We start from the raw sequence: 13,899 nt of genomic DNA, 5'->3' as shown, positions 1-13,899 counted from the left end.
TAAAATCAATATTTCAAAGCTGACATTTATGGAAAAGAATAGAATACTGGAAATGCAATATTTAGAAAACAACTCCCAAGTAACAGTTATGTATGTATTAACAGTATTCCTCCCCCCACACACGTACACACATTTATGATAAAGAATGTTGTTTTGAGTCAAATATCAGAATGTCAAGATTAAATGAAAGACAATAATGATTTAATGGGAATGTCTGAATATGAGGAATCAGTTTAATACATATCATCAGTGGTTTACAAATGGGTATCTTAAATTTTAGAAAATAGGAATATAAAACACATACCAATAACTTTGCAATTATATGAGAATAGAGGTGGCAATATTACTGAAAGTGAAACTTCTGTTGGTGAGCAACAACACAGAGTTTGGCTAATTTTAAAATCTAAAACACAACGCTGCTCCGGCACAATAAAGGCTGTCCCTTTACCCACGAACCAAACTGCTGTTGTAATCACAAAGTGAACTATGTCAAACGGATATTTTGAATGTGTTTAATATAAAATAAAAATAAAAGACAAAAGTTACTGATTAAGCGCTTTCGTCTCCTTGACGGAGACTTCTTCAGAATCCAGTTACCCTTGAACAATCCATACATTATATATCACCGTATTAGTAGCCTATTGGCTAAAATTTAACAATTTCTTTAATTATACAATCAATTAATAGCAAAATTAAAGGGCTAGCTTCTATTAAAGGTCTATGTACTTTAGTCTTTTATTTTTATTTTATATTAAACACATTCAAAATATCCATTTGACATCGTTCACTTTGGGATTACAACAGCAGTTTGGTTCGTGGGTAAAGGGACAGCCTTTATTGTGCCGGAGCAGTGTTGTGTTTTAATTGTGTCTTGTGCTACAACTTTGGGTTGTGTGGTTATTAATTTTAAAATCTAATACTGTTGTAGCTGGGTTAATTTCTGATGGTCTCAAGTTTGTCATTTTCTCAGTTATATTACTCAGTTATAATTTGTAGTTGGTTTCATGTAAAGTACAAACTATACCTAAAAAAACTGGATGAAGTCCTCCTGACTGATACTCTTTTTCAGATTTCAAAGGGTTTCTAATCTGTTTCACTAGTTCCTGTTCTAAATCAGTTGTCCAGTATAGACTTTGACAGGGGCAGTCTGGTATAGACTTTGATAGGGGAAATCCGGTATACACTTTGATAGGGGCAGTCTGGTATAGCCTTTGATAGGGGCAGTCCGGTATAGATATTGATAGGGGCAGTCCTGTATAGACTTTGATAGAGGCAGTTATGTAGAGATATTGATAGGGGCAGTCTAGTATCGATGACTAGCTGTTCAGAAGCTAGAATCCTGTTCAGCCATGTAGGCATCTTTATCACTCTCTGCCTCTCTGGCCATGAGCTCTTTACTTCTACAGTGCTTTTATATCAGTTTTGTTCTTTTTACCCTGTTTATACTGCATACATAATGTTAAATGTTTTATTTTATTTTGGGGCTTTTCTCCCTGGGCCTCCGCTGAAAATGGGCATGCATCCAGTCGGACTTTCCCGGTTGACAAATGTAAAATAAATAAAAATAAAATAAATAAATATCTAATTTAATGTTGGGTGCAAAAGACTAGCAAAAATACCTGCTGCTAATGATTTGATTCTCCTGAAAGGTTGTGAAACTGTTTCCAGTTTACAAACTGAAAAGCAAGAAAGGTTTTTTTTTTCAAACACGTTTACTGAATTACAGGTTTATAGGTTCATAGGTGTTTACTAGGCTAACAACCACAAAGGCCTTTTTAAGCCTAGCCATGCATCAAAAATCTCTGATAAGTTCTGGTACCCTTGATAAGTGTAAGCATGGGCCTGGGAGATGAAACATTTACAGGTTACCTGTGCCCATTAGAGACATAGGTATCATGCCAGGGATGAATTTCCCATTCTCCATCTAATTGTGCAAGTTGCACTTGAATTGGTTTAGGGAGGAACTCTGCTTCATATGGATGGGCAGCCTGTTCTGTAGATGGGGTAGTTTCTGGGATACATACCTATCTCTCCAGCAGGTCCCATTTATATCACAGGCAAGGTTTAAGTCTTTAGAATGGGTAATTCTGATGCTATTTCTTTTGTGGATATGCAGGAGGTCCATCAGATTGGGATATGACAATGCCCTGCATGCCAGGCATAGATCTCCCCTCAAACACCTGTAGGAATCAGAATACAGGAACTGAGCCTTGAGGTGGTCTGCATAGAATATTTTACTTACACCCTGTATTCTTTTAGTGAGGAATCTCTGTGGACATTCCAATTGTTGGATATGCCTGTTTAGGTACATACCAAAGGCGGCATTGTACTCAATGATAGGTCTGATGAATGCCGAATACAGTGGAACAACGACTTCCTTTGACTTAGATGCCATACCTTTGGTTATAAGTTGCGCAACATAGAATGATTTCCTCACAATGATAAACACATGATGGTCAAAGGCTAGATTACTATCTGTATGTGTCCCTAAGTCCCTGACTACTGGGTCAACTCTAAGGGGTATGTTGTCAATATGATAGTTTCCAGGGACAGATGACTTCCCAAAGAGACTATTATGCATTTCTTGGCATTTAGTTTTAATCCATAGCTCTGATACCAGTTGTTTGTCTGTGTCAGCCCATCCTGGAGAACATCTGTGTCACTGTGAGATTCAATGACAGCTCCTAATTTGCAATCACCTGCAAATGTACTCATCCAGAAACCACTGACATTGGCCTTGACACCTGAGAAGTAAATGCCAAAAAGGAGTGGTCCAAGGACTGATTCCTGAGGGACTTCACTCGTGACTGGCCTCTTTGTAGAGCTGGACTCCTCATTTCTAACTTCCTGGGTCCTATCTGTGAGCCAGCTGGCTATCCACTGGGTGACATATGGATTTGTACCCAAACTCTTCAGTTTGTCACCAATGCCCAAGAGGGGTATTGTGTCAAATGCCTTGGCCAGCTCAAGGTAGGCAGTATGAACGATTTTGCCCTCATCCATTGCTTTGGTGACCTCTTCAAAGAAGGCTAGCAGGTCGAGTAGGCATGATATGCCCTTGACGAATGCAAACTGGGTTGGGTCCAGTGTCTGGAAGTTTTATTATATCTCTATTGATAATCTTCATGATTATTTCTATGGCTTTACTTATAAGCCTAGTGAGACTTATGTGTCTGTAGTTTCCAGGTTCTGTAGATGGTCAACCGTTGTGCAGAGGCATGACTGTTCCTGTTCTCCATTCATGAGGCATGAAGCTTATTTGGAGGCTACAGTTAAATAGTAATTCCAGAGTCCCTGATAAGTCATGCTTCATGCTATTTAGAAGGCGCCCTGGGCTATTGTCTGAGCCAACTGATGCAGTGTTCTTGGTCTTAGAGAGAGCATTAAGGACCTGTTTCCTAGTGATAGTAGGGGGAGCTGTATTTGATGATATTTCCTGAAGGAAGGTTGAGGGGGAGAGAGGGGTAAAGTTGGAGCTGAATTTATCATCCAGGAGGTTTGCTATAACTTCTGTCTCAGTACAGGTGGCTCCATTTACAATGAGCTCTGCACACAATTGTGTATTGCCTTTGAGGTTGTGGACATAGCTAAAGAATGTTCTGTGGTTGTTTCTGGTCTGGGAGGCCAAACTTACCTCAAATTTGGCTTTGGTAGACATTATTTGTCCTCTGAGTTGTTTGTTTAGTTTGATGATGGTGCTTTTATCCTGCTGGGTGCTGCACCTCCTAATTTTTGCCGTGATTTTCTTCCTCCTTTTATACATTCGACTGATTTTGTAATTCCACCAGGGGGGCTTGTTTTTTGAGTTAGTTCTGTACTTCTTCCTGGTGGGTACAGCTGCCTCTATGTAGCTATTAACTTGCTTGTACAGGGTTTCTGTGAACAGTCCTGTACTCAGGTTTATAGGGGCTTGAAATTTTGTCATGTTCTCACTTAATTGCAGATGGTTAGCCTTAGAATAGTTCTTGAATAGGTTTACCGTTTAGCTGGGCATCCAGGTTTTATTTTTACTTCAAAGGAGACCATTCTGTGGTCTGACCTTACCAGGGAAGTCATTACAGTAGGGGGTGTGCAGCATTCTTTCATATTAGTGAGGACCAGATCCAGTATGGACTATCTGGTCCAGGGAGTTTGTGTTTACAAATTCCAGGAATCTCTGTGCATGTACATTTGGTGTTGTATAGAATTTCCAGTTAATAGAGGGGTAATTAAAGTCACCCATGAATATGGTATTGGATTGGATGGTTAGTGTTTCTAATAAGTTTAAATATGTGCTATGGGTTTCCTGGGTCATAGAGGGGGACCTATAGCTTGCAAGGAAGTGGTACTGGATTTTGCCTATGGTGATTTGAACATGGACCAGCTCAAGTGCATTGTCCTGTTTGACCAGCCTTAAAGTATATTTATTTTTGATGTAAACAGAGAAGTAGCTGGCCTAAATGTGTGGAAGACATTATAACCTTGCGCTGGTGGTGTGCTCTCAGTGGCTTTAAACCATGTATCAGTGACTGCACAGACATCAGCATCATCTAGGGTAAAGAGAGCTTCTAGGAAGTGGAGTTTTTTGTTTAGGATCCTAGCACTGAGCAGTAATACCTTTAGATTTTCTGGGTTTTGATTTGCTATATCAGTAGTACTTTCAGTTTGGTATTACATAAAAAAGGCACTACAGGGGGGGGGGGCAATGTTTTAGCTAATATTCGAAAGCCTAGATGGGAGAGGTGCAGACCTTCCCTGGCAAAGCGTTGTAGTCTGTTGACTATCTCCTTCCATGCTGACAAATATTGCACCTTCTTAAAATGACACTAGAAACTAAGTCAGTTAATAAAGTCAATCATCTTTTTTTCGTATTGTGGCATCATCTTTGGAGAAGGTAAAATGCTGCTCAATGCTAGGCTCATACCAGCCTGAGACACATATTCTGAGAGCTCCATGATGTCTCTCTTTATATAATCTAGGGAGCTACATCTCATATCATTTACTCCCACATGGTCCAATGACCTGAGTGCATGTGTAATATGGCGGATCCTAGTCCCTGATAAGCAACTGACTGTGACGTTCTCCTTACTCAGTCTGGTGAGAGGGACATCAATGTGTCTCACGATAAAGTCTCCAATGACTACAATTTTGGATTGTGTGGTGACATGCCTTATGGGCTTAGAGGTAGAGGCTCCATGAGATGGAGCTCTATGTGTTCATGTTGTTTTGAAAGAATGCATTTCGGGCTGCTGAGGGTAGTTGTTATGTGTACTTTGTCAAAGGAGATCTTTGTGGTTTAGGAAGGTTACATTTAATTGCCTCAGCATATCTGGGTCGATATGTCTGCTTTCCATTGTGTGTGAAGGGTGCAGCGTGTGTACTACTGACAACCTTATTGACATTAGGAGTACTTTTATGTGAGAGCTTTGCCTCCAACAACATTGTGTAAATACAACTCTCACATGCCATATCAGTTTGTTTGAGAATTAACTGGTTGTCAGTAAACATGAGGCAATTTCTACATTGCCTCAGGATGCCCATATCCACCAAGCTGGTAACAGAGACAGTAGGAAAGTTCATATCCATGGCCACAGACCCATTTTTATTGATTAGACAGTTGGAGTGAGAATATAAATCACTGTCAGGAGTATTCAGTTTGCAACTATGGGAACAGTGCTTGTCACTGCAAACTAGTTGTCCTGTGTGCAACTAGGTATTGGAGAAATTTCAGTTGTGCTTTTACAGGAAAAATATCACTCGAGGTAATTGAGTCTGTTCAGAGCACTGCCAAACACTTGGGGGAAAGTAATACGTAGACCCTGAAAATTTAAGGATGAAGTATTTAGGCAGATATTCTGAAGTTAGAAACAAATCAAGCAGTACTTACTGAAAACAAAGAATTAGCTTGTCAAGAGTGATAAAAGAGGGGAGTCGCATGAATGGCTACTGCCTGGCTACTTCTAATGCTGGTCTCAGCACAGCTTCACTCTGTTGGGATACAATGATCCTTTGCTTCTTCTCACACCAGAAGCAAAATATTAGCACCAATCCCAAGATGAGAAGCAGGCCACAACCTGTTTGGTGATCCACAGTCTTGTCCCAGATGATGCAAGGGTCTGTAGGCTTGAAGTCTTTTCCTGGTAGATGCCTTGAATAGCAAACAGACCAATTAAGCAGTTAACATTAAGCAGACACTCACTCTCCAAACAGAAACAGTCAAGAATCAATGCACTCTGCTCCTTCTCTCACCAGGATCAAAATATAAGCACAGATTCCAATCTGTCACCTATAAAGCAGTTATTAGGCTTTCTGGTGATCAGCAGTCTCCAAGAAATAATGTCCCTGTACTCCTTCTCTCACCAGGAGAAAACAGAAGCACTAATCAAAAGATGACTACTGAGAGGCAGAATGTGGGATCTCCAGTAACTGCTGGTTTTGCAGTAGATTTAACCTCGAGTACCTTCTTATGGCACCTGTGAGCTTAAACCCGAGTGCACCATGAGAAGATACAAATTGAAAGCTGTTACCCCTGAGTGCCTTCCACAAGCGAGAGAAAGTGTACTGCATATTTGTAGTTCACCTTAATGTAAAACACGGTGAAATCCTAACCGAATGTTTAATTTACCTTGCATAGTTATGATTCAGCATGTTTTTACATTAAGTTCGCATTGAAGTTTTTTAAAAAAAAATCCGCTTTAAAGGTTCGTGATTAAGCAAGTGGTGGCAGCCAATCGGATTCTTGCAATCCAAACCACCACTTGCATAACACCTCCACCCCCAACTTAAATTTCTTTTATTTTCCCCAAATAAATAGAGGGTCCAGCAGCAGGTTAATTCCTTTCTTTTTCCTAATATTTGGAGATTTTACCTGCTACTGGATCCCTCTATTTTATTTGAGCACTCAGGGATTGCACAGATCGCGAGAGGGGCAGTTGCTACAAGGTGCTCAGTAGTTTAGATAACGCTCAGTTAATGTGATACTGCACTATCATGGTTAACTGGCTATTTCATATTTTTTTATAATTATTTTATGTATTTACGTACCAATGTGTTTGTGTATACTTGTGCAGGCAGCTTCACAGAGTGGTCCCTCTCTGAAACAAGCACAACACTGCATGGTTGCGATCCTTTTTTCTAATGAAGCATTGTCAGATTCAATAATTCCTCGTTAAGTTCAAAACTGCCTTCATGCAATCCAGTAGGCATAGAAATGTTGCTTTATGACAAACGTATATTTTTTCCTGAAACTGGAGAGCTGAGGCTGAACCGCTAAGTGCTGGCAGCTAATTGGAAGTGCTTACTTGGATTTACAAGTTCTGTGACTGGATTGGTGACAGCGCTTTCAGTTTCTTTAACTTTGAAGTTGTTCGCCAATATAGACTTAATTAGACTGAACGGTTTCTAGGAGTTATTTGAATGCTTTTGTTTTAGAATTGGCTGCTTTAAGTATAGTTTCTGTTGAATGTAGGTTGCTACCATGCTGTCATATATGATGTATACCCTAAAGCTGAAGTAGTTCATCATTTCAGCAGAGTTGTCTTTTTTGTCAGTGTGTTAAAACTCTCAACGCTGTTAGATTTTACTTAATGGCAGTGTTAAAACTAACTGTTGTTTCACATAAATGTACTACGCATGTTATTAAAGCTCTGTGCTACTTTCAGGGTGTCAGCCTGGTATTGTCTCTGAACTGCCTTGTAAAGTAACAGTTGACAGTTTTCAATGCTGCTAAAGGGAAAAAAAATATACATCAGTATGGAGTGAGATTCTGCCTGTGCGGCTAGCTACAACACACTTGCTAGGGCTGGATGGCACTTTTATGTGCAAATCAATACTGATTGAACTGCTACCAATCATAGGTTCATAGGTTGGTACTAAGCTATCAGCACTAGGGCCTATACAAGCCTAGCCATAACAATTCCCTGGCTATTTCTTCCCACACTATTTACTTCCCTGGACCCCTGTCACTAGTGTTCCGTACTGTACTGCATGCATGTTCACTTCATGTTTGCTCTTCACCGTAGCATCTGTTTCCTTAAGTACAACTGCTATTTATTTATTTTCTCCATGTCGTTTGGATTTCTAATACCATGACAGGACATGGAGCCCATTCCTAACTGAAAGTACAATTTCATTCAAGAAATTAGTACTGTTTCAATCTTTGCGATCATAATCTTTGCAGTCAGCCAGACGTGCTTTTCCCAGTCCCTGCAATCTGCCCAGTATGGACTCTTTCTGCAATTTTTATGGAGTTACATGTATTAGTAACATATTATTGCTCCCGCTACTATTTGATCTATCTGGGAATATTTCTTCTGCATTGCTCGTTTCTACCTGCAAGTCCTGATTTCATATGACTTTGTGCTCTCTGTACAGTATTGTAATATTGCTAAGGGCTGATTGAACTGCTACTGATTGCTAGTCTTCCGTACTGTACTGCATGCATGTTCACTTTATGTTTTTCTTCACCGTAGCAACTGTTTCCTCAAGTACAACTGCTATTTATTTATTTTCTCCACGTATTTTGGTTCCTAATACCATGACAGGACATGGAGCCCGTTCCTAACTCAAAGTACATATCATTGCTCCTGCTGCTATTTGAACTATCTTGCTATCTTATGACTTTCTGCTTTCTGTACGCAGGACACTATAGTCAATGGATTGTAGTGATTTCAGTGATCGGTGCTACTTTTGTCTCCTTTTCATGGACCACTATAGATGGTTTTCTCACATTTATCTTTTGAACTGTTAGAAATTATGGAGCTCATGTGCTGTAGACTTGATCATTTTCTATGATGCTTTGTGGCTCCAGTGTTGTTCAGCTAATTCCATATTATAATGTTTGCATTATCCCAAGTGAAAGAGTCTTGCCACATTATTATGCCTTTCAGTATACAGTCCTTCTGTCATTAGCAACAAGGTGTACAACTGTTTCCAATTCTGTTTTACAAAACCTACATTTATCTGTTTATCCCACATGTTCAATGGACTTTGTAATAATAAATCTCCTGATCGATAGCCCATTGTGTTAATAGATCATACAAAACCCAATCAATTCCTTCTGGGGAGAACCCCTCCTTCCCCTTGGCAGTTTCTCCACACCCTGCCATTGCTGTCTCCTAAACGCAAGTAGGTCTGTGTTTGCTGAATTACCCCAACTAGAGAAGCGAATGCACCACACAAGCAAATGGGCCTGACAATCCGAGCTTCACTATTTAACACCCAGTGCTCCTGCTAGGTGCTCCTGCTAGGTGTCATCTTCATGATGAGCTGGAGCTGCCTGCCCCCCCCCCCCCAGATGGGTGCTACTAGTGCTGTACCTGAGCCACATAAGGCTCTATTTGTGGGTAATCTGTACCCAAAAGTAACGGAGGAGCTGCTGTTCAAGTTATTTTTATAGGCAACGTTTTTTATTATTGGAATGGATGCACTTAAGAGAAGCTGGCCAGTTTGAATTATAGGCCCTTGGAGTGGATGGTGGGTCTGATCAGTTTAATTTTTTTTAATTAATATTTGAACTTGGGGAGTGATAGGAACATTTTAGGGGAATTTTAAGTTTAAGCAGCTCTTGGGATATTTAGGGAGGGAAAGAGATTCCACTTTAGTAAGTGAGAGTGACATTGGGGTTCTGGCAAAGTTGCATTGTCTAGTGAAGCTATAGGCTGATGTTTTGTATGTGGCAGAGTCAGTATGTTTGACTAAAGCATGCAAACTGCTTTACTGGAGAATTGGGGCTACCCATACCTCAAAACCACTGTGACTTACTTTTTTCTAATTTTTATTTTAATAAGTCAAATCTTGAGAGAAAGATAAAACAATTTCAAATTATTGACCATGCAAGGGCTGATAAAGAAAGTGCTTGCCTTCCCACACTCTGCTATCATTAAGGGTCATTTCTAACCAAATCCTGACATCCCATGGTATACTTATATAGGTTCATGGGAAAGTAGTAGGCTACTTAGCCTTATAGGCCATATTTGCTTTTTGTGGTCCCTGGTGGTGAAATTAAACTGCAAATGTTTTATATGCATACCTCTCAACTGTCTAGATCTTCCACACTGTCCAGATTTTTGCCTTGTATTTTTGGTCTGTTCCTCATAAAGTTTGCAGTTTTATGGCAGATCACTGAGGTTAAAGTCACTGAATGACTTACATTCAAGTTTCAGATTTGATGTCCTTCAGAAAAACGCATGCTAACACAAATCCTTGTTATTCTAGCAACTGCAAAAGTTTGTAAGAGCAATATTTAAAATCTATTTTTGGGCATATGTCCCCATTATTTTAGGCTTTGTCCTAACAGATTGTAATGACTCTGTCTTCTATTACACCTGTACAAGGAATATGATGCATGTCTACTCAACAGATAATGTGATGCAATTTCCCACCTGCACATTAGGTGTTTGTTTCTGAATTTTTCATTTTGGTGCTTGTACATACCAGGAATTGTTACTGAATGGTTGTTTCGGGGAAATCTTTCATTCCGGTGCCTGTGCATACATTATATTGAAGGGCTCGCATGGGTGAATGCTTCATTTTGGTGGTTTAATACTAGCAAATATTATAGACGTTTCATTTGGGGAAGCGTTTAATTTTGGACATTCTGCATACCTCAACATTCTACTGAAGGGGTTGCTTGGGTGAAATGTTCATGCTGGTTATAGCACATACCAGGAAATGTTACTGAAGGCTTGTTTGTGGAAATAGTAAAACGTTCAAGCAAGCGGTGACCAAGTGAGATGTACTGTTCACTCCAAGAAACAAACCTCCGCTGGATACAGTCTAAATAGTGCATAAACCACTTTATTGATAAAAATATAGAAACAATGAGCGCTTTCACTAACTTGTAGCTTCTTCAGATCGAAAATACTAAACATAAGATTCATGCGCCTTATATAACTAATGGCAATCATAATAATTAGTTAATTGATAAATTAAAACAGGAAAAACTACAATGGCTGAGACATGAAAAATGAGCATGTCTTAAGCAATACAATGAAATACAACACGTCCCAAGTAAATATTACTGTATATGACAGTCCCATTTATATAAACTCTGATAAATATGGCAATACTCATTCAATGGAATGTTGGCCATGTTGAATTACATTCATTAGGAACACAATGATTAAAAAACAACCTTCTTGTCAGAAATAAACTGAATTAGAACCAGCATCATAAAATATGTCTTACAATAAAACATTATCATAGTCATAGGCACAACAAAAGTACTATAACTATCTTAAAGAATACTGTAACAGTTAAATGAAAATATAAGTAACTATTGTATGTTTATATCAAGTGTATCTATGTATATGTACATATGTGAATAAAAATGAATAAATATGTATCAAAATATATATATGTAAATGTGTATATACTATAACTATCTTAAAAAGTACTTATTGTATCTTAAATATATGTATATGTATTTATTTCATTGTATTGCTTAAGAAATGCTCATTTTTCACGTCTCAGCCATTGTAGTTTTTCCTGTTTTAATTTATCAATTAACTAATTATTATGATTGCCATTAGTTATATAAGGCGCATGAATCTTATGTTTAGTGTTTTCGATCTGAAGAAGCTACAAGTTAGTGAAAGCGCTCATTGTTTCTATATTTTTATCAATAAAGTGGTTTATGCACTATTTAGACTGTATCCAGCGGAGGTTTGTTTCTTGGAGTGAACAGTACATCTCACTTGGTCACCGCTTGCTTGAACGTTTTACTATTTTTCATACATTAGCTATTATTTACTAGCAAGCGTGCTTCAGCGTGTAACCAGGAACTATATACTTTTAAACTTTGTTTGTGGAAATGTTTCATTTTGGGTCCATGTATACCTGGACATAATTATGAGGATGTTGCTTGGGGAAATAATTCATTGTGTATCAGGGAAGTGCTTGTGCATACATGGTCTCACTGCTGAAGTGACTGCTGGGCCAATTTGTGTCATGTTGGTGCCTGTGCATACAGAATGCAAACAACTGGAGGGGTTACTGGGGACCTATAGTCAGTCTACAAATTACATTGGGTTACATCACTTCTGCTTGTATTATTCTATTTGTGATTATACTGCTTGAGTGAGATAAAGGTTATCACTACTAGGTGACTACTGACAACATGGATATTTTTTGTGCATTTCTCATGGCCTTGTGAGTCATGAGTGGAATTTAGGTGGGAGGAAGGTCTCAGTAATATCTAAGAGTTATACTATTTGACTGAATGACTCAGGTCTTTTTCTTACTGATGATACTGTCTGTGTTACATATCAGCTGCACAATGTAACTCAACAGGTTCTGTTCATAGGTTCATAGGTTAGTACTAGGCTAACTGCCCTTGTGAGCCATTGTAAGCCTAGCCAGTTATCCCTTGTGAGACTCAAACCCTGCACCTTGTGTTTGTAAGGCAAACACCTTAACCATTAGGCCACCCTCCCAACCCTTAGGTTAGTACTAGGCTAACTGCCTTTGTGGGCCATTCTAAGCCTAGCCATTTACCCCATCTGAGAATCAAACCCTGGACCTTGTGTTTGTAAGGTGAACACCTTAACCATTATGTCAACCTCCCACCCATAATGTGCAGCAATTATCACCTGTGTCTTAGCATGCATACCTTTGCAGTAATGAAAGGAAGGTCATTATCACATTAGCAATATGTGCAGTTACAATGCAGCAGTTAGTCATTATCACTTTTTTGGGAAAAGTCTCAGCTGCTGTCACTGTTATTCACATAAATAGAAGTTGTTATCACTTTGATGAATGCACAAGCCAGGTTGTGTCTTTTCTCTGCTTGGAGTCATTGCAAGCAACCCCCATCATTCTTAATAAACTGCCTACCCTCATAAACCCCTGATATATATATATATATATATATATATATATATATATATATATATATATATATATATATATATATATATTTATTTATTTGTGCATATATTTGTGCATATGCATTTATTTGTGCATATTTGTGCACCATATATTGGTGATTGTGCATATCTCAACATTTTCCTGAAGGGGTCATGTGGGTGAATGTTTCATTTAGGGACATGTGTATAACATGTAGTAATGAAGATGTTGGTAGGAGAAATAATTAAATTGTGTACCGGGGAAGTGCTTGTGCATACATGGTCAGACTGCTGAAGATTGTAACACAGATATGATGTAACAAGTATAGGTTATCTGTAGCTCAGGTTTCAGTGATGGTTATTATAATTTTTTTGTTTATGTATCCAGCTTTCAAGAATAATTTATTATCTGTTAACAATATGCACATACTGCATTGAGGAAACAATACTTCTTTTTTAGTCTGCTTTTATCAGGCATGTGTAGAATTTAGGTGACAGGAAGGGCTTACTAATACAGAACTTGATCCCTTAGGTCCATTGCTGAATGGACGTGTAAAGAGAAAAGGCATGGGTAAGGCAGACTGCTGACACTGAAGGAAGTTGTGACACTGCAATGGTATCAGCTGTCTGAGTGAGTAGCCAGCACAGCTATCGGACAGCTCAGATGGCCTTGCCTGCCAGTGAAGTCCCATGCCTTTCCTGAGTTCATTAATGGAGTGGCAGTCTTTACCTTGCTTTTTCTCTTTACATGTACCCATTCAGCAGTATGCATGTACCCATGCAGCAGTATGTTGGCTACACCAAGAATGTGTATATTTACAATCATATGTGTCTACATGGTAAAACAACTGGTTCTGAATGCTGTACACATGTACAGATATCAGTTTTGTTAGGACTCCGGTTATGGAAATTATGATTTTTTCATATTTTGGTAAATAACTTTGCAAGGGAGCATCTGAATGTGCTAAGTAATACCTCATTTTGAACACAGTATTGATAGTTTTAACATGGTAAAATAAATGTCCCTGTATGTTGTACACATGTACAGATATCAAAGTTTGTTTCTGACTTAAGT

This window comes from Protopterus annectens, chromosome 14.part0, assembly GCF_019279795.1.
Source record: "Protopterus annectens isolate FY-2018-M chromosome 14.part0, PAN1.0, whole genome shotgun sequence".
NCBI classification, from domain to species: Eukaryota; Metazoa; Chordata; order Ceratodontiformes; family Protopteridae; genus Protopterus; species Protopterus annectens.
This window is presented reverse-complemented; position numbering follows the sequence as displayed.